We start from the raw sequence: 22,043 nt of genomic DNA, 5'->3' as shown, positions 1-22,043 counted from the left end.
AATATTGTATTGGTGAAGAAGGTGGATTCTAAAGTCAGGTTCAAATCTTGATCTTGAGCAAACTACCTAAATTCCCTACACCTTACTTGTAAAGTTATTGCTGAGGTTTGATGAAGCAATGCATGCAATGGCATGTGGTTGGAACAATGCTGGGAATAAAGTAAGTGCTATACTCATATCAGATAGCGTATATTTAAGGCAAAAAACATTACCAGGGATTTCAAAGTCATTTCTGGCCAGGTCCAGTAGTTCACACCTGTATTTCCCAGCACTTTAGGAGGCAGAAGGGTCTTTTGAGGCCAGCAGTTCAAGACCAGCCTGGGCAACATAGAGAGACCCCTGTCTCTACAAAATATAAACAAAAATTTAAAAAAAATAGCTGGGCATGGTGGTGCAAACCTCTAGTCCCAGCCACTGAGGAGGCTGAGACAGGAGGATCGCTTGAATCCAGGAGGTCAAAACTGCAGTGAGCAATGATAGTGTCCCTGGATTCCAGCCTGCATGATAGAGTGAAACCTGTCTCTAAGACAAAGAAAAAACAAGGTTATTTTTTAATGATAAAGCGGTGAATTCACCTAGAAGACATAACAATTCTAAATGTTTACATAGCTAATAACAACAGAGATTTTATTGATTGGTTTCATGGGTATACATATATTTCAAATTTATCAAATCATATGCTTTAAATATGAGTAATTGCACATCAAGCATACCTCGATAAAACTGTTTTTAAAAAGTGACATAAGATAGATGCAGGATGGTTGGCAATATGACTGTAGATATAGCCTGATTTGAGAGGCATTAGGACACTTTCACTTCTCTATCCCAAAAGACTACCATGTCGTTTTCATGAATGTCTGAAATGACCTCATCATAGTTTCTTTCTTTGGGAATAAAATCATATTCCCTTTTAAAATGCAAAGAAGAGTAACTCTTAATGTGACATTGAGGTTGTTTTAGTACCTCAATCAAAGTGAATTTTTAAAATTATTTCCATTTTTCTAAGGGCCAACTTGGATAAGGATGAAGGGGAGGGAGAGATCCTGATTATAGGTGTAGTACACACACCTGCTATTTCCACCCACCCACTGTCCATTCTACTTTCTTCCCATAAGAAAACCCTAGTTTTCCTTTGAGGACACTGCAACGTCTTGACTCTCAGTCCATGTGACTTTGGTGGGGTTGACCCCACCCTTCCCCCTAATCATGGACATTGAGCAAGAAATGGATCAAGCCAATTATCTTGATGAACAATCTTCATGCCCAGTGATCTTGAGCAGTATCCTCCTACACTGCTTCAGAGTTGATCTGTGTGGCCAACAGAATAATGCTGAAATGATAGCATGTACTCAAAGTCAATGGGACTCAATTCCAGGAATTTTCTTGGAGATACTGGGAAAAAGAAGTCTCTTTCTTTTGAACTTGAAATGTAGAAGCCTGGAGCTTTTGAGATTCATGTTCCTGTATAGGAATAGTTTGTAAATGGAGGCAAACCGAGAGAGAGAAGAGAGCACATAAAACTAGACATTGTTACAGCATTTGGGCATTGTGGTAAACAGTCTTCAGTATGGCCCCAATCCTTGTCATCTGGTGTTTACAACCTTGGCTAGTATCCTCCTACACTGTTTCAGAGCAGGTCTCTGTGGCTAAAAGAACAATGCAGAAATGATGGTATATGGCTTCCCAAGTTAGACCGTCAAAGACAATGTGGTGTCTGCCCTACTCTCTTGGATCACTTACTCTGGGGAAAGCCAGTCACATGTCAAGAGGAAACTAGAGTCCTCTGGAGGGGCACAGTGAGGGAGGAACTGAAGCTGTTCACCAATAGCTAACACTAACCAACCATGTGACTGAGTCATCTTAGAAACAAATTTTTTGGCCCCAGTCAAGTCTTCGGATGATACAGCCATAGCCTACATCCTGACTGCAACCTCATGAGAGAGCCTAAGCAAGTACTGCCCAGCTAAGCTGCTCCTAAGTTCCTCACCCACAGAAACCATGAAAAAAATGATTGTTGTTGCTTTCTTCAGCCACTCAGTTTTGGGATAACTTGTCATGCAGCAATAGATAACGAATACAAGTATCACTGTCACTGCCATGCCTGGAATGTTCAAAGCCAGACCCTAGGCCAAGCATAGTATGATGAAAAAAATCACTGGTCTTCCTTCCCAAACTCCCCAAACCCGTTACTGCCTAAAGGTGTTTGTACTTGCTGTTTTCTCTGCCTGGAAAATATTTCCTCCAAAACTTTCCATGGCTACCTGATCATTTAGGCCTCAGCCCTGTGTCACATCCTCAGAGAGGCCTTCCCTCAATACTACATCAAAAAAAAGTGTCCCCTCTCTCAGTCACACTCTATCATATAGCCTTATTTGTCTCCCTAGAACTTGGTACATTATGCAATTATCTTTTTTATGGATTTGTTTACTTGTTATTATGTGCCTTCCTCCAGCAGACCATGAGTTTTACAAGAGTAGCAGCTGTGTCTGAATGGTTCACCACAGTATTCCTGATGGCCAGAACATAGTCAGTAATTGCTTTTTCAATGAAAAAGATTTGAGTTCCACTCTTTGCTCATGGGTGACCTTGTCAAGTCATGCCCTCCCTGCCCAAGGTTGTTGTAAAGGTGAAATGGAATCACATACATGAAATTACCTCATACACTTCCCAACACATGGGACATCTTCAAATGTCTTAGCCTAGTTTCCCTAGAAAACAGGCTGAGACAAAGCTTAAGTGCAATGCTTTATTGGAAGGAAAATCCTAGGGCTGGGAAAATGAGGGGAAAGGAAAGAAAGGCAGGGAAGAATAAGAAGCCAATACAGAGTAGTGCTACTGAGAGGCCCACTGCTTCACAGATACAGCCAGCCACTTGGCCATGGGAGACATCTCCAGATAAGCTGTAGAAAAACACCACCCTTCAGAACAGTCCCTCACTGAGAGGAATGCAGAGGTATTTAGTCCATCCATTTCCCCTGTAACATGCTTCGCATTGGTCAAAGTGTGCCCCAAGAGGAGTTACCTCCCTTCTACTTTGGGGATTCATCACGTAGTCGCCAAGGAAACCAGACTCCACTCCCTTTGGTGTGGCACTTCTTCTGAGACCTAAAGTGATGTATGGACCCAGAGACTCTGGGCTCTAGTCCCCAAGGGTCCTGAAGATAGATGAGGTTAAGAGAGTCTGAAGCAGTCCGGGTGTGTCTGCTACATCAACAAATGCCGTGAGTCCTGCATGTGGGCAAGAACAGAGGCCAGGACCCAGTCCTGGGACTGAGGCACATAGGGGTCAGGGATAGAGGCCAGTTTGATCACAAGTTAAGAGGCTACACATTAAAGCAAGGATGTCAAGAGTGTCCAAGAATCTGAGAGGAGGGCAGATCTGGTTCTTGGTCATCTGTCCTCAAGGTCCTCACGGCTCTGCAGGTCCAGTCATTAGTCTTCCCTGCTGGTGTCTCTGTGGCATCTGTGTTTTCCATCTGCTCCCTGGTCATCTATCTTTTCCCACCCTCTTATCCTAAGCACAAGGCCTTCTCAGGTTCTCTGTCCCTCTCCCTTGGGCATCTGACACTTCCTTGGGGAATCCCAGGAATTTTGGGATGTTTGTTTGTGCTCTCTTAGGAAATGAGAAATGCTGTGGTTTGGCTCTGTGTCCCCACCCAAATCTCATCTCAAATTGTAATCCCCACGTGTTGAGGGAGAGACCTGGTGGGAGCTGACTGGATCATGGGGGTGGTTCCCCCATGCGGTTCTTGTGACTGTGAGTGAGTTCTCATGCAATCTGATGGTTTAAAAGTGGCAGTTTTCCCTGCACTCTCTCTCTCCTGCCACCTTGTGAAGAAGGCGCCTACTTCCCCTTCACGTTCCATGGTGATTGTAAGTTTCCTGAGGCCTCCCCAGCCATGTGGAAGTGTGAGTCAAGTAAACTCCTTTCCTTCATAAATTACCTAGTCTCAGGTATTCTTTATAGCAGTGTGAGAATGGACTAATATTGCCTATCTCAGACTATTTCCTCCTGGACATATAGGCTGCCATTTCTAGCTTGTCATAACCATACTCTCATAAGAGACTTATCCACAAGACTCTCCTGGGAAGAGAGGTCCAGGTCTGCTCTGCTCCTGAATATTACCAAACCTACTCGAGATTTTTAACATGCACACCCCAACCCTGGGTCTCAATCCAGGAGGACCGTTTGCAGAGATGTATACCAGTTTCTAACCCCATTACTCTTCTCTTGGACTTATCTCTCTTTTTCAGCAATCATTAGAACTCTTCACCTATTTTATCTCTTGTTTATATTTATAAATATATATGTTTTGCTCTGAGTTCTTTAGGTATGGTTTCTGAGGCTCAAAGCCTGGTACTTGTAATTTCATACTTTTTTGTCTCCAAGATATGTTCATTACCAAATGTTTTGACAGTTTATTTTAAAACTCAGTTGACACTTTTTCTTTTCTCAGAACGTTTGCTGGGTCTTTTTTCTCATGAGGCAAAAATTCCATTTGGTCTCTTCCATTGCCCAGCACTTGCAGTTAGGCAGGGCTGCTTGACTAGTTCTGGCCATGAAATATGGGTAAAAATAATGACTGCTGCCTACCTATATCCATGTACAATTTTGTGTGCTTTCTTCTGCTATGCCTACCAAGGAGGACATGTACTCAAATGATACAGCTACAAGGCGATGGCACCCGCTTTAGCCTGAGTTCCTGAGTGACTGTATGGAGCAAAGTCCTTCACTGACCCACAGTGAACATGTAGCATGAATGAGAAACAAACTACTGTGTGTTTAACCATTGAGATTTTTACAGCTGTTTATTATTGCAGCACAGTCTGGCCTATCCTGACTAATAGCATAGGCTGGAATGCTCTTACACGTTGATTGAGGAAGTATCAAGAATATAATGAGATTCTTGAGGGAAAAAGAAAAGAAACAAACCTTGGTTGATACTATAAACTATTATCCCATGACAATTTTATAAGGCAAGGATGTTTTCAAAATAATGAACAGCCTGTACAGCATGAGTCCAACTAATCAGAACAGTCATAAAAACAAATCAGAAGAGATATCACCCAGTAGAGTATGCAGGGATGTGTCAGCTGAAGATCCTTGGCATGTGGTTAGAGCAATGTGAGCATTAAATATCTTGAATATGGAATAAATGAATGAGCAATACGGCTGATTATAAGCTGGGTTCATGGCCTCTGCATCTAAAATTTACTTAAAGAAGGTGGACCCCAGAGTCTGGAAGGTTAAATGGATGCATTTCCCTGGCTGTTCCTTCTGTTTCATCCTGAAAAAAAATAATAATAAAGCAACTGGATCTCAGCATCTGTATCTGCTTATCTATTTTATGGCCAAATCATTTCTTGTCTGTTAACATTTAGCCTGCTCAAAATGTGGCCATTTATATGTCCACTTATTTATTGATATGTTTTCAAATATACTTCTAATTGTCTGGAATGTCAAATTCTTTCTGGGAACCTCAAATAATTGACATATTCCTGCCACTATGGATAATCAATAGTCTAGTGATGTCCTAAGTAACAAATTGAGAGACCGAGAAGACCTCCTGAACCATCAGAGAAAGATTCAAGAATGTTCTGGGAGGTTCTAAGGTTAAGTACACACTGCTGTGGGCTTATTTGGACATGGGCCATTGTTATATGATTGGAATATTTGTCCCCTCCAAAACTCTTGTTGAAACTTGTACACAAATGTGTCAGAATTGACAGGTGATTGGATTATGAGAGTTCTGCCCCAGTGAATGGATAAATCCATTCATGGATTAATTGATTAAAGGGTTAATGGATTAATGGATTATCATGGGAGTAGAATGAGTGGCTTTATAAGAAGAGGAAGAGAGCCTGGGCTAGTACACAAACACACTCAGCCCCCTCACCATGTGATGCCCTGCCTACCTCAGGATGCTTCAGAGTCCCCACCAGCAAGAAGGCCCTCACCAGATGCAGGCCCTCGACCTTGGATTTCTCAGCCTCTGTAAGCATAAGAAACAAATTCTTTTTTCTTTATAAATTACCCAGTTTCAGGTATTCCCTTATAAGCAACAGAAAACAGACTAATATAGTCATTACTAATACCATTTTAGTAACTTTCATCTAGCCAAAAGAAACAATTCACAAAGAATCTCATTTCTCAACCATTGAAAGAAATGGAAGTTTTCCATAGTGTAGCCAGTGAAAGCTTACACATTACAAGAGACAATGAACCTGGAAATAACTGAATGGCTGAAATTATGTGCAAAAATTCTGTCTTTGTACTTACATGCTTGGCACATTACACATGCATTTCTAGCTTTATACATGCCCCAAGAATATTTTTAGGAAATGAATAACCCCCAAGTTGCAAAGATAATTGCCTTGCAAAGAAAGGACTTTTTCTGACTAATCCAAATGGCAAAATAAAAACAGGAGACAGAAAGATGAGTCTTTAAATCTTAAAAACACTTGAATTGTAGTTAAAAGAAAATCAAAGCCTCAGATGGTAGAGTTTTGATGCATTTAGATGAAACTTAAAATGAAGAATGAAGAAAGCACTAAGTAATCCTCTTCTGGTTGAGTCAAAGGATTTGCTTCCTGAAATTAAAGTGATGATAGAGGGAGGGAGTACATGGTCTAGCCTCTGAGCCTGGGGAGGAGTGTGGCAGGAACGCTGTCCTGACAGCAAGGTTGGAAGGGGAAAAGAAAGCTTGCTTGTCAAGCTTGGTCAAAGCTTGTTTGTTGTAAAATCAATGTAGGCAGGGAAGGAGAGATTTCTGGAACAAAGATTTCTTAACTTGGAGGAACAACAGCTGCCTCCAAAGATCCAACTGTCCTTTCATTTATTTTAGAAGAGATAAAGACGGACATATATTAAAAACTAAAGAGACTTGGTATTGAATGAGAAGATCTGGAGTCAGAAAATACAGATACCAGAATTTTGTAGCTACTAGCAATTTATGTTATAGAAAGCTTTTAAATATTGGGAACAACTTCTCTTTTTTTCCCAACATGGAGAAGATTAAATGGAGAGGATGGAACTGGAATTTTTTGCAACTTCTATTTCTCTGTTTCAAAGCTGCTAACAAGACTGCCATAAACTCCAGCTAGGCTGCAGCTGGAGCAAATTCGGTCTGTGGGTCATTCTCATGAGTATTTGACCAAGCAACTTTGTCATATGATTTTTCATATGCATAAAATCTGGAATTGTAAAAGAAACTGAAATCAACATTTATGGAGTGGGTCTAAAGGGCAGGCCCTGCAGACCTGAAGTGTAGGTCATATGTTGCTGCAAAGATTCCTTCCTGTCTTCTCCTGGCAACTGTCCCCACTCCTACTCCCATGCCCCATCCTTGCTCTTTTCTCCTGGTCTCTCGAGGTCTCATCCTTCTCTCACTATCTGCCACAGATGTCCAAAGGGACTGAGAAAACTCCACTACTATGAAGAATGAGAGAAGGGAGATTGAAGAATAACTAGCCATCTGCCAATTACATCACGCTCTTGTTAAGTGTCTCTGCATCAGAGAAGATACTTCATTCTAAACCACTTTTGCATTCCCAGAACCTAGTCCAGTGCTTGGCGCATAGTAGGTGCTTAGTAAATGCTTGCCAAATAAATTACTATCATGTAAGAGAATCACAGAGCCAGATTTTTAGTGCAAACTTTGTGAGGATAAAAATAAAATGCCTTTTAAATAAGTAAAGCATTGAAGATACTATTTATTTGTATCCTAATCTAGTACTCAAAATGCAGATGACTTCTTATTTCTTTAAAAGGGGGAAAACCTTTACATTAAAACAACAGACAAGAGGCAGAAAATGAAAAGACTAACAGGCCTAAAGTCAGCCTCCTCAATTACGCAAGAAGGCATCTGTCATCCCTGAAGCCTTAGAAGGAAGTTTATCCTTCGTTAGAACCAGAAAATAATGGCCACAATTGTCTACTGGTCCCAGGCAAAAGGTGGCACTAATAGGGGAAAGGAGAGAGAGGTGATGATAAGGTTAATCTTAGACTTGTAATTTTCAGGAACATGGCATCAAAGAAAACACCACTGGTTTGCTAACAAAGAGCTTAAGTCACCTTTAAAGCAATAGTGCAACACCAACATGGAATTCAGTCTCCTCCCAGGAAGTTTTGTAGCTTCCACTAAACGCAGGTCTTGGAAAGGCTCCTTCCAGAGCTCTGCCCAGCTCTCTCCCTCTGGCTCTTGCGGTGTGCTTTCCTTTGCCCCTCACAGAGCTTCTGGTCTGATGGGAAGCACAGACAGTTACAATCCAGAGTGATGGATAGACGACACCTTGGAGTGTGGCCAAGGCATTCGGGGCTCACAGGGATGTTGGTGTGCAGAGTGACTGGGAGGCTTCATGGAGCAGCCCAAGCTTCACGAGAGATTCAGAGGGCAAGCGAGAGTTATCCAGCCAGGGACTGAGGAAAGGAGGAGACCCAGACCTGAACAAAGACAAAAAGCAGGAGAGAGCGTGGCATACCTGGGGAACTCCAGATGGCTCAGTGAGGTGTGTGAGGAAGGTGCCACATGGAGCAGGGGCTAGGCCTACCATGCCAAGAAGTTTGGATCTCATCTGTTGATGACAGGGAGCCACTGATGGGCTTTAAGAGGAAGAATAACGTAGTTGGGCTGTGTCACGAAAATCTGGCAGTCATATGGGGCACAGAAGAGGGAAGACTGGGGACTAGAAAACTAGTGAAATTGTTCAAGGGACACAAATGAACATCTGGCCAGGGAAGGAGCCAGTAGGATCAGAGTTGGGAGGACAGATCTGGGAGCTTAGAGGAAACCTGGCAGGCTTTAGACAATGATGGTCTCTGAGGGAGTGAGGGAGGGAAAGGAGGCAAGGGTAGCTTTCAAGGCTTCTAATAGGAGCCATCTGAAGCTTGAAGGTGCCATTACACCTTAGAGGAGCAGAACTGGGAACACAGATACTTTAGAAGTGACAAGCCTGGTTTTGTTAGATCGAGTTTGAAGTATCTGTGGGACATCCAGGTAGAAGTGTCCAGTCGGCAGTGGGTACTGAGGTCTGTAGCACAGGAGAGACCAAGCTGGTGAGGGACACCTGACACCTGTCTGAGTTCAGGTTCCCAAGGGTAAGGCCACAAGTTGAGGATTCATATACAAGTGGTTTATCACAGAAGTCCTCCAGGAGGAGCACAGGAGGGAAATGGAGGGAGCTCAGTGTATTGGTTTCCAAGAGTTGCCATGACAATATAGCACAAATTGGATGGCTTGCACAACAGAATCATATTGTTAGAGGTCCAAGAAGAAGGCGTCAGCAGGGTTGGTTCTTTCCAAGGGCTGTGAAAGAGAATTTGCACCCAGTTCCTCTCCTGGCTACTGGTGGCTGCTGGCAGACTTCAGTATTCCCCAGCTGGCAGATGCAGCACTCCAATCTCTATCTTCATCTTCACACAGTGTCCTCTGTATATGTGTCTGTGTCCAAATGTCCTCTTTCAATAAAGACTCCAGCCCTTTTGGATTAGAGGCCCATCTACTCCAGTATGACCTCATCTTAATTTAAGTAATTATATCTGCAACAACCCTATTTCCAAATGAGTTCACATTCTAAGGTAGGGGAGGTTAGGACTTCAACATGGAAATTCGGGGTAGATGCAATGCACCCCATAACATGAAGCAAGGTGAGATCTAAGCAACAGGTTTGCAAGGGGAAGTCTCAGCCTCACTCCCCTGGGAAACTGTGGGTAAGAAATACCTCAGAGTCATCCCATCTGAGCTGGGCTTTCATACTCCTGGGCTGACAGTCAGCAGTTAATGGTCTCAGGGCTGTGGAGGGAGAAATGGAAACTGCTAGTCACCTCTAGAACTGTGTGTATCTTGGTGTGGTTAAAAACACAGTAAAAGAATTTTTAGGACCAGGTGCAGTGGCTCACTCCTGTCATCCCAGCACTTTGGGAGGCTGAGGTGGATGGATCACCTGAGGTCGGGAGTTTGAGACCACCCTGACCAACATGGAGAAACCCCATCTCTACTAAAAATACAAAATTAGCTATGCATGGTGGCACATGCCTGTAATCCCAGCTACTCAGGAGGCTGAGTGAGGCAAGAGAATCACTTGAACCCGGGAGGCGGAGGTTGTGGTAAGCTGAGATCACACCATTGCATTCCAGCCTGGGCAACAAGAGCAAAATACTGTCTCAAAAAAAAAAAAAAAAGAATTTTTAAGAAGCACTAACATTGTCCACTACAGTGGTCATTAAGATTGAGAAGGTTAATTTGCCATGGGAGTGGCTGAAACCCAAAGACCCATATTCTAGAGGCAGGAAGAACAAGAGGAACTTGTGAAGGAGAAAGAAAGTGGGCAGAGGAGTCAAGAATCCAGGTAATGAAGATCTTAAACCAGGTGCCCTAGTTTTATAGTAACTTTGGATCCCAATTGAAAAATCAAGACAGCTGACCAACCAGATATAGATGGAGACAAAGAGACACTTTTGAAATGAAGACTGAAAAACCTGGGCCATGTAGTTGTTATATCTGAGCTTATTGTGTGCTGGAAACCTGGCTGATGGAGCCTCAGGACCAAGATGAAGAAGATGAAGGCTCCTACTCCCATCTGCTGATCTCATTCCATGATGATCACCATGTTGGAACATTCACATTTCCCAACGTCTGGATTCTGGCTCCTGGGGAGTTGTATAATAAACAGCACCGAGCACTCTGGTGGTGACCATAACCAGAGTCATCTGAAAAAATCATAAAGTAAAACCACATAGCTTTCATTTGAAAAATATCATCTAAGACAAGAAATCTATTTGATGTCTGAACATACTCATGATCTCTGCAGGCCTGGCCAGCCAACTTCCAATCAAACCACAATGTCTAATAAAATGTTTCTCTGTATTTAAGAAAAACAACAACAACAACAGCAACAGTAAAAAACCTCTTCAAAGATTGAACTATCCAGGAGAACAAAGTTGTGAGAATAAACATTATTTTCACATATTTCTTTTAAAATGAGTCATACCTCTCAGGATGGTTCCATAAAAAAATAATTATCCAAAGAGCACTGTCTTTACCCTAGCCTTCTTCTTCTTTTTCTTTCTTGCTTTTTTTTTTTTTGAGACAGAGTCTTACTCTGTTGCCCAGGCTGGAGTGCAATGGCGCAATCTTGGCTCACTGCAACCTCCACCTCTTGGGTTCAAGCAATTCTCCTGCCTTAGCCTTCCAAGCAGCTGGGATTACCGGTGCCCACCACCACACCCAGCTAATTTTGTTTTTTTTTTTGTATTTTTAATTGAGATGGGGTTTCACCATGTTGCCAGGCTGGTTTTGAACTCCTGACCTCGTGATCTGCCAGCCTCTGCCTCCCAAAGTGCTAGGATTACAAGCATGAGCTACGGTGCCCACCCACCATAGCCTTCTGAGTCTGAGACTCAGAGGGGTCCCAAGGAAAATCAGGTAGCTGCTACCTCAAGAAAGGGATGCTGGACTGGCAGGAGTGACAGATGTCCAGACACAGAATTTGTGAGTGTCAGCTGATCATGACCAAGTATAGACCTCCCCGTGGAGACAAACTGAAGGCCATGTGGATCTAGGAGAGCAAGCAGCCCCACAAACATCTCAAACAGTGGCACCATTTACAAAGGGCTGCCTTCTTTGCTTTCATACCTAGTCAGAAAGACAAAGAACTGCAATACTGCTGGCAGTTACTATTTAAGGATTTACTTGTCAAGTTGCTAAGGAAGTTGCAGAAACAGATGGACAATACCACTTAGGAGATGAAATCTTCAGAGTTCCTGGGGGTTATGGAGCCCCATTTCCATCCCTCCCTCATGCCATCTGGGCTTTGATGTGGGCTGTGACAAAAATACCACCACTTTACTGCAGAACTGCAGGATTTAAAATATGGCAATTTCATGGAGTTACATTGATAACATCCCTCAGTTGGTGTCTTAGCTGCCATATCTGTCTGAGAACCTTGCCTTTCGATTCTTTCTGTGATACCTGGAAAGCAAATATTTATGAAATGAAGAGAAGAAAGTATGAATAAGGAATATACAATTGACATCAATAGACACAAAACTCCGAGCTAGACACTGCCACATGTAATTTAATTTGATCTTCACAGTAATCCTGAAATGCTGATCAGAGAGTTATCTTTAAAAAACTTAGTCTATAGTTTGGGAGATAAAGCATACACAGAGAAATGTTAAATGATGAAAACAACAGGGTGCAATAATAGAAAGGATTCATTCATTCGTTCATTCATTCATTCATTAATCAATAAACAATTACTGAGCACCTGAAAGGCACTGTCCTAGGTACTGGATAAACCACGGTGAGGAGCTCACATTCTACTGAGGCAGACGGTCCATGAACATCAACATGGAAAGCAGGTGGTGACAAGCGGGATGGTGGAAAGTGCTCTGGAGAACCCAAGGCTGCCGAGTGTGACACCCAGTGAACTGCCATGAAGGCAGAGAGGAAGAGATAGGCTGAGCCTGGGTTGCTGAGGAGGATGCGCAAAGGAAGAGAACTCAACCCTGAACTTGAAGGATGAGTGCATTTATTTGTTCACCACTTAGGCAATATTTAGTAAGCACTACTGTCTATTAGAAATTCCAGTAATAATTAGGCTCTGTCCTGTAAATGATTATTACTGGAATGCCTGACAGAGAGATAGTTGGCCAATGAGTTAACTTAGCTTATTTCATATGTGTGTGTGTGTGTGTGTGTGTATGTGTGTATATACATACACACATATATATGCACATATATATACATATACACACACACACACACATATATATATGAAATATATAGGCCAGGCTTGGTGGCTCACACTTGTAATCCCAGCACTTTGGGAAGTCAAGGTGGGTGGATCGCCTGAGGTCAGGGGTTCAAGACCAGCCTGGCCAACATGGTGAAACCCCATCTCTACTAAAACTATAAAAATTAGCAGGGCATGGTGGCACATGCCTGTAGTCCCAGCTATTCAGGAGGCTGAGGTAGAAGAAACGCTTGAATCCAAGAGGCAGAGGTTGCAGTGAGCTGAGATCGTGCCACTGCACAGGGTGACAGAGTGAGACTCTGTCTCAAAAAAAAAAAAGAAAAATATATATCTCACATATATATAATATATATAATCACTTACACATGTACACACACACACACACACACAGCTTATTATTATCTATCTACCAGGCGAAGTTCCAAGTGCTTTATATACTTTACTTCATTTCACCCCCAATGTACAAATGAAGAAATTGAATTACGGAGAGATTGAGTAACTCTAAGTCACAAAGCAACAGAGCTGGAATTTAAACCCAGGTAGTTTGGTTCCAGAACAGCACTTTTAAGCAGGGGTCTGCAAAGTATGGCCCCATGGGCCAACTTCACTGTACTACCTGTTTTTATAAACACCACTTTACTGGAATATAGCTATACCTGTTCGTATTATCTATGGCTGTCTTTGTTCTATAAAGACAGAGAGACCATATGGCCCACAAAGCCTAAAGTATTTACTATCTGGCTCTTTACAGGAAAAGGCTGCTGACTCCTGCCTTTAACTGTCACACCACACTGCTTCCATGGATGGGGTGGAGATGGTGATAAAGTCTAGACCCTGCCCTCGAGATCATCACAGACTGGTAAAAATTAGCCATTTCAGTGCATCCTGCTCTCACTATGTAACATAAAAATAACAATTAACAAAACAACAATGCAGCAATAATGACAATAACAGTAATCATAGCAAGCATTAGTTGAAGGCTTACTGCATGCCAGCTGCAATCCGTAGTTCTTTACACCTGGTAAGACACTGAATTCTCCCAACGACCCCATGAAATCCATCCTATCACTGTCCTCGCTTTATACAGCAGGGAACTGAAGCACAGAGTGTTTAACAGTGTTATCCATCACTCCCCGGGAGCACACAGACTGGACCAGGCATTCTGGGAGGGAGGAAGAATTCAGGGAGACAGAAAAGGCAGACACCAACTTAGGACAGTGGAGGCTTCACTGTCCATAAAAATTGATTTGGACTTTTTTCCTTGGTCAATTATAATTAGAAATATAAAAGATACATTTTACCAAGTGGCCTGATCATTAGAAGAAATCTCCTCTGGCAAAGTCTTTAGCAGTAAATCTCACCAGGAAGTACCCTACTTCATCGTCAAACCTCGGTTTCTCATAAGGAAATCTAAGGAGAGTCTCAGGAGATAAAGAATGCCAACAGCCCTGAAATCACTGCTGTTGGCAAAAATTTTGCTTTAGAACAGCACCTGCCATCAACAGGTGCTCAATACACCCACTGAGTTTTATATTTTGTAATTGAGTTAGTTATATATTTTGTAATTGAGTTGTATATTTCATGCACAGTTCCTGAATGGTCTTCTAACTAATCATTTCTGGTACCATGTCAAATGACTCAGATGGCTCCCATGCCATTTCACAATGAGGAGGAGTAAAGGAGCTGATCGCTATTCCAGTGCCAGGTGCTGGGCTGTGTGCTTCAGGTACCCAGCATGTTACCAGGTTTAATAGAAATGAAAAAATATAGGATTTCTGCTTTCAGCTGAGGACCACACTTACCTTCCTATCTTAACCAACTGAAAAAATGGACAAACTATAGGAAACAATGTTCTTCAGACATTAAAACCTGGCCATATAGGTGATCACTGAGAAAAGGAAAACAAACAAGGTGAGTCCAATGAGTGCCTTAGCTCAGGACTTGGAGCAAGTGTACAGGCTACTGGGTAAGAAAGGTGGCCCCAGACAGAGCCTGGTGGTCCCTTGAGTTGAAGAAACTCAATTCCTAGTAAAGAGAGACAAAGATGACTAAAATTGGTAGGAAAAATAACAGTGTGACATTGTGAGATAACAAGAAATATATATATTTGATCTCCACCTCCAGTTCCTGACATAGTGCTCCTGAAGCCCTTGTAAATGGTGGTGCTAGGAGAGTCTTTTGTTCTAAACTTTGGTCTTTAACCCTAGTTCCTGACATAGAGCTCCTGGGACCTTTGCAATTTCCTAAGTGATAAGAATGTCTGACATAGACCTCCTGAATCCCTTGGAATTTCCAGAGTGGTAGAAGCAACTTTTGCTCTGATTAGGCAATTCTTGGTGGGCTCCTGGATAGCCTGAGGATGGAAGCTTGTTGCTAGGGAAACCAACCATGTAAACAGAGGGTTGAAACTTTCAGTTCCATCCCCCAACCTCTGGGGAGGGTGAAGAGGTTGGAGGTTGAGTTGATCCCCAATAGCCAGTGAGGGAATAAATCATGCTTATGTAATGAAACCTCCATAAAAATCCACAATTATGGAATTTGGAGAGCTTCTAGATTGCTGAACACATGGAGGTGCCTGGAGGGTGGCACTCCCCTTCCTCCATATTTTGTCCCATGCATCTATTCCACATGCCATTTGTCTGTATCCTTTGTAATATTCTTTTTTTTTTTTTTTTGAGGAGTCTCACTCTGTCGCCAGGCTAGAATGTAGTGGCGCATTCGTGGCTCACTGCAACCTCTGCCTGTCGGGTTCACACCATTCTCTTGCCTCAGCCTCCTGAGTAGCTGGGACTACAGGTATGCGCCACCACACCCAGCTAACTTTTGTATTTTTAGTAGAGACGCGGTTTCACCATGTTGACCAGGATGGTCTCGATCTCTTGACCCCGTGATCCGCCTGCCTTGACCTCTCAATGTGCTGGGATTACAGGCATAAGCCACCATGCCCGGCCTTGTAATATGCTTTATAATAAATGTGTAAATATAAATAAAGTGTTTCTCTGAGTTCTGTGAGCCACTGTAGCAAATTAATTGAACCCAAAGAGGGGGTCATGGGAACCCTGATCTATAGCCAGTCAGTTGGATGCACAGGTCACAACTGGGGCCTTGTTACTGGCATCTGAAGTGGGGGCAGGGACCAGCAGTGTTATGGGACTAAGCCCTTCACCTGTGGGATTTGATACTATCTCCAGGTACATAGTGTCAGAATGGAATTGAATTATTGAACACTTAGCTGATGTCTACTGGATAACTGCTTGATGTATGGGGAGAAATCCCCATACATCAGATGTCAGAAAGGGTGTATTGGTGACTGTGCAAGAGAGTAGAAAGGAAAGGAAAAAAAACCAGGTTTTCCCTCAAAACAAGGAGTGAGAGAGAGAGAACAGGCCGGAGTTCTTCAGAGGGATCTGCTTGTATGTATGGTTGTGCTGTACTGATCCCCATAGGCAGGTAAGGAGACCACAGAGAATGGGGAAAGAATCACTGAAAAGATGTAGGTGGAACAATTCCAGCAGCTCTCAGAGACTAGAATAGTTTATATCCACTAGCCTGAGTGGAAAAACCTCCAGATACATAGAGCATTGTACCCGTAAGAAGGGTACTACTTCATAGTGAGACCAAATAAATCAAGAAGTCCTAAAGATTGTTCTGAACTGCCCTTCCTAACAAAGCTGAAAAGCAAGCCTTGAAAGGTTCAAACTATTTCCAGATAACTGCATCTCAGAACAGAGCCCAGCAATATGTACATAATAGTTTAAAAATACTGAGCATTTAACAATGTAAAATTCACGTTGTCCAGCATCCAGTCAAAAATTATCAGGCATGAAAAGAAGCAGGAAAATAAAACCCACAGACAGAAAGAAAAAACAATCAAATGAAACAGACATAGAATTAAATTAGCATACATGGATGTTAAATGAGCTATTATAAATATACTTCATATGTTCAAAAAGTTAGAGGAAAATCTGAACATCAAGGACAGAAATGAAATACATATAAAGGACATAAATGGAACTTCTTATAGATGAAGAATACATTATCAGAAAAGAAAAAACACTGGCTTGGATTAATAGCAGATTAGACACTGGAGAAGTAAATACTAGTGACTTTAAAGACAAAACAATAGAAATTATACAAAATGAAACACAGAGAGAAATATGATTTTAAAAAGTATGTAAGAACTGGGCACGGTGACTCAGGCCTATAATCTCAGCACTTTGGGAGGCCAAGGCAGGCAGATCACTTGAGCCCAGGAGGTGGAAACCGGCCTGGGCAACATAGCAAAATCCCATCTCTTAAAAAACTAAAACACAAACATTAGCTGGGTGTGGTGACGTGCACCTGTAGTCCCAGCTACTCAGGAGGCTGAGGCAGGTGGATTGACTGAGTCCGGGACGTCAAGGCTGCAGTGAGCCCCGATTGGGCCACTGTGCTGTAGCCTGAGTGACAGAACAAGAAGCTGTCTCAAAAAACAAACAAACAAAAATAATAAGAACTGAGTATCAGTGACCTGTAAGACAATATAAAATGACCTTGTAACTACAATTACATTTCCATGCAATTACTTGTAATAACAATTACATTTCCATGTAGTAAACACATGTACTTGGAGTGCCATATGAAGAGCAGAGAGAGGTATTAAATTCCTTGGTTAAATTTTATAAAACATGTGCAAGACATACACTAAAAACCAAAAAGCATTGCTGAGGGAAATTAAAGAAAGACAGATATGCCCTATTCATGGGTCAGAAAACTCAATATTGTTATCTGTCAGTTCTCCCCAAATTGATATATAGGTTCAATACAGTTCCAATCAGAACCCCAGGTTTTTTGTAGAAATTGACAAACTAGGTCTAGAATGTATGTGAAAATGCAAAGGACCTAAAACATGTAAAGCAATTTTGAACAAGAAGGTTAGTGTGGAATGAGTTATATTATTTGATTTCAGTACATGCAATAGAACCATACAGCAATGGAGAGAGTGGTATTTGTGTAAAGACAATCATATAAGTCAATGGAGCAGAGAGTCCAGAGATAGTCTCATTCATATGTGGTGAATTGGCTTTTGACAAAAAAAAAAAAAAAAAAAGCCCAAAGTAATTAAAAGGCCAAGGTAATTAAGTAAGGAAAGAATAATCTTTTCACCACATGGTCCTGGAACAGTTAGCTATCCAAATCATCCATATGTAAGAAAATAAATCTCGACCCTTATCTCAGAAGATACAGAAAGACTAACTCTGAATGAACCATAGAGCTAAGGGTAAGACATAACATTATACAACTTTCAGAAGAGAACACAAGAAAATCTCTGTGACTTAGGTTTGGGAAAGATTTCTCAAATCGAACATAAGAAGCCTGAAGTACAAAAGAAAAAATTAATAAATTGGACTTCATCAAAATTAACAACTTTAGTTCTTCAAAAGACACTGTTTAAAAATGGAAAGAGGCCAAGCAGGGTGGCTCATGCCTGTAATCCCAACCCCTTGGGAGTCTAAGGAAGGAGGATCACTTGAGGCCAGGAGTTTGAGATCAGCCTGGGTAACATAGCAAGACCCCATCTCTACAAAAAGGAGACAAAAGAATAGAAAAAAGACAAAACAATAGAAATTATATAAAATGAAATGCAGAGAGAAAGTCAATTTTAAAAAGTATTTTTAAAAACTTTTTTAAAAAGTTTGCCAAATATGGCAGCTCATACCTGTAAGCCTAGTTACTTGGGAGGCTGAGGGTGGAGGATCGTTCTTTCTTTCTTTCTTTCTTTTTTCTTTCTTTCTTTCTTTCTTTCTTTTTCTTTCCTTCCTTCCTTCTTTCCTTCTTTCCTTCCTTCCTTCCTTCCTTCCTTCCTTTCTTTCTTTTCTTTCTTTCCCTCTCCCTCTCTCTCCCTTCCTTCCTTCCTTCCTTCCTTCCTTCCTTCCGTCCTTCCTTTCTTTCATTTTTTTAGGGACTTTCCGGTGAATACTGGAAAAGCTGCTAGACAAATTCTAAAAGAGCTGTAACACTACGTGGATATTTTTCAATACGTACATTGAAAAACTTTTTGTAGATTTGCAATAATTTGAAAAAATTCAAAGATGAACTGTGTAGCCTAGAAATGTTAAAATTAAGAAAAAGTTAGGCATGCCATGAATGCATAAAATGTATGTAGATACTAGTCTATTTTATCATTGACTACCATAAAATACACACAAATCTTTCATATAAAGTTAAAAGTTAACAAAACTTACACACACACAAATGCCGACTGTACACGGTACCATTCACAGTCAAAAGAAATGGAAACAAACATAAAGATGGAGTATTAAATCAGAACTGCATAAATTAACCATAGTACATCCTGTGGTACTGTAATAACTTCATAGGTACCTCCTGTTGTTATTGTGGTGAAGCTTACATTTTAAGAATATCCACTTAACGTGCCATGTAAGCTATTCGTCTCCACGTGGGCAGTTCGTCTCTCCAGTAAGCTGCACATCCAAATAAACAGTGACCTTTGTTGGTTCTCAGGTATTTTTCATTGTGTTCATTGTAATACTGTAACCCTTGAACACCATGGGACCAGTATGAAGTGCCACCAGTGACGCTGGAAGTGCTCCCAAGAAGCAAGAAAAGTAATGTCAGTACAGGAAAAGGTTGAGTTTCTTGATGTACCACAGATTGAGGCTTGTAGTAGCTGCAGTTGCCATTTTAGACAGAGGATTCATCTTGTAAACAGACAATAGAAACTTACGGTATCGATAAATACGGTACAGTACTGTAAATGTATTTTATCTTCTTTATGATTTTCTTAATAACACTTTCTTTTCTCTAGCTAGCTTTATTGTAAGAATACAGTATATAATATGTATAACATACAAAATATGTATAAATCAATTGTTTATGTTAGTGGTAAGGCTTCCAGTTAACAATAGGCTATTAGTTAAGTTTTGGGGGAGTCAAAATTTATATGTGGATTTTCAACTGCAGGAGTCGGGGGGGTGTTGGTGCCCCTAACCCACACGTGGTTTAAGGATCAATCATATATAATAAATTTTTACCACTCAAAAATATTAAGAAAATAAACCACTCAATTTAGGTTAAAAAAATTGGCAAACTTTTTGAACAGACATCACACCAAAGAAGATATATCAACTGCCGCTACCTACATAACACGTGTTATCAGAAAAATGTGAAAATTAAAACTACAATAAATTACCACTGTACAGTCACTAGAATAGCTACAATTTTATAAGACACATAATATCAAATGTTGGTGAGGATCTGGAGAACTGGCACTCTCCGGCTGTGCTAGTAAGAATGTAAAACGGTATAGCCATTTTGAGAAACAGATCGGTAGTTTTTAAAATAAAGGCTGCCATATGCCCCGCACTTTGACTCCCAGGTATTTATCCAAAAGAAATGAAAATATTTGTCTGCCCAAAGACTTATGCACCAGTACTCAGAGTAGCTTTATTTATAGTAGGTAAAAACTGACACCAATCTAAATGTCCACCAATGGGTGAATAGAAAAACATACATTGTAGGATATTCACAAAACAGAAAACTACTCAGCAAAAAAGAAAGGAATTCTTAATAATAGCAACAACATAGGTGAATTTCAAAAGCATCATGCAAAGTTAAAAAAAAAAAAGGTTGGCATAAAGATTATAACAGCATGGTTCCGTGTGGATCAAATTCTAGAGATGGCAAGATGATGGTAACGGAAAGCAGACCATTGGTTGCTCAGGGCCAGGAGTGGGAGAAGGGGGTTGACTGCAAGGGACATAAGGACATTTTTGAGGGTGATGTAAAAGTTTAGTATCTTTACTGTGGTGGTAGTTATACAACAACATACCTGATTTCTAAACATCACTTAATTGGGAACACTTAAAATTGGTGAAAGTTTACTGTATGTAAATTATACCTAAATAAAGCTGACCCCACCCCAAAATGAAGCGTGTGTCATCCCCAGTTCACAGATGAGGACACTGAGGCTTATAGAAGATTGGGAACATGCTTACGTCACAGAACCAGCAGGTAGTGACTCCAAGATTCAAACCCAGGTGACTAAGTCCACAGCTCATCTTCCTTCTTCCACATCTGGTTTCCTCCCTTGCTTATTCATTCCACAAAAAAAGTATTAAAGTCTCATATTAAAAGAACCTAAAAACTAGCAGAATAAGTCATGTATTATGAAGGTCCCTTGGCCAAGAATCTATGGTTTTCCCCACTTAGTTCTTACCTCTAAGCTCCTCCCTTATCAGGCCCTTCTCGCAGACGATTGCCCCATCCAGGGCATGAAGGTGCCATCTCTGAGATATGCAAGGCTCTCCAAGGCCTGCCCTCAGCCTGGAATACATGAGCCTCCTGCCCTGCCCTGCCCACCCTGCCTCTCCCTCATCCTTCCTTCCTCAAACCCTGGTCTTTTGCTTCCCTTATCTCCAGACTCAAATTCACCCCATCCCATCCTCAGCATTTGGACTTGATATTTACCAGCTCTCCATTATTTTGTTATTTGACTCCTTTTGGCCTTTGTCACCTACAGGTTATGGACTCCCTAACTAGACTTTGAGCTCTATGGAATGCTACTCATTGAGGTAGTGTGTTCCCGCAAAGCACCAGCCAGCATCTGTTACACACCTGGCACTTGCAAGCAGGTTCTTGAATCTTCTCAGCCCCACTTAGTTCAACTGAGCAAACCCTCACTCAGCCCCTGCTCTGGCTCACGTCATGCTGGTGTTACAAATACACACATGAGTAAGACGAGGTCTTGGTTCTCCCGGACCTGCAGCACAGCAAGGGAGAAAAGCCTGTGAACAAGTAACTACCCACCAGGGCAGTGGACACAGAGACAGAAATACGAGCTGGTCCAGCCATCACAGAAGGCAGGCGCTTGCTCTCCTTGGGGTGGGCATGGTGGGAGCCAGTGTGGACAGCAGGGGAGTCTTCTCGGGGCAGGTGACCCCTGTGCTGGGTTTAAAGAATGGAGGGAGATGTAATGTAAAAAGCCCCAGAAACACGGTGTGCAGAGCCATTGACACATGAAGGGGCACAACATGTCTGGGAAGCAGAGTTTGGTGTCATTGAGTATGGAGGGTAAAGGGGGAGGGCAGGACCTGAGGTCTAGGAGGTGGCAGGGCCAGGAAAGAAAGGGCTTTGCTACAAGAATCAGAGACTAAGCCAGAGCCAGATTTGTTAACAGAGGCCAACTCTGACCCAAGTACAGAAAGTAAAGTGACAGAAATAGCACGTACTGGGCTTCCAGTAGGCGTTAGTGTTGGACACTCTTCTAATCACCTTACAGGTATCAC

General features: G+C 41.8%; 1 non-coding gene across 1 annotated transcript; it reads right to left on the bottom strand.

The window, feature by feature from the left end:
* Nucleotides 1-18,695: 18,695 nt before the first annotated feature.
* LOC117079685 lies at nt 18,696-18,757 on the bottom strand. Its single transcript, XR_004435541.1, has one exon. It is a non-coding gene; the product is annotated as a U7 small nuclear RNA (small nuclear RNA).
* Between the last annotated feature and the right edge of the window lie 3,286 nt (nt 18,758-22,043).

Source organism: Trachypithecus francoisi, unplaced genomic scaffold (genome assembly GCF_009764315.1).
Source record: "Trachypithecus francoisi isolate TF-2019V2 unplaced genomic scaffold, Tfra_2.0 Lachesis_group7, whole genome shotgun sequence".
NCBI classification, from domain to species: Eukaryota; Metazoa; Chordata; class Mammalia; order Primates; family Cercopithecidae; genus Trachypithecus; species Trachypithecus francoisi.
The sequence above is the reverse complement of the archived record's forward strand: the minus strand, read 5'-3'. Positions and strand labels throughout refer to the sequence as shown.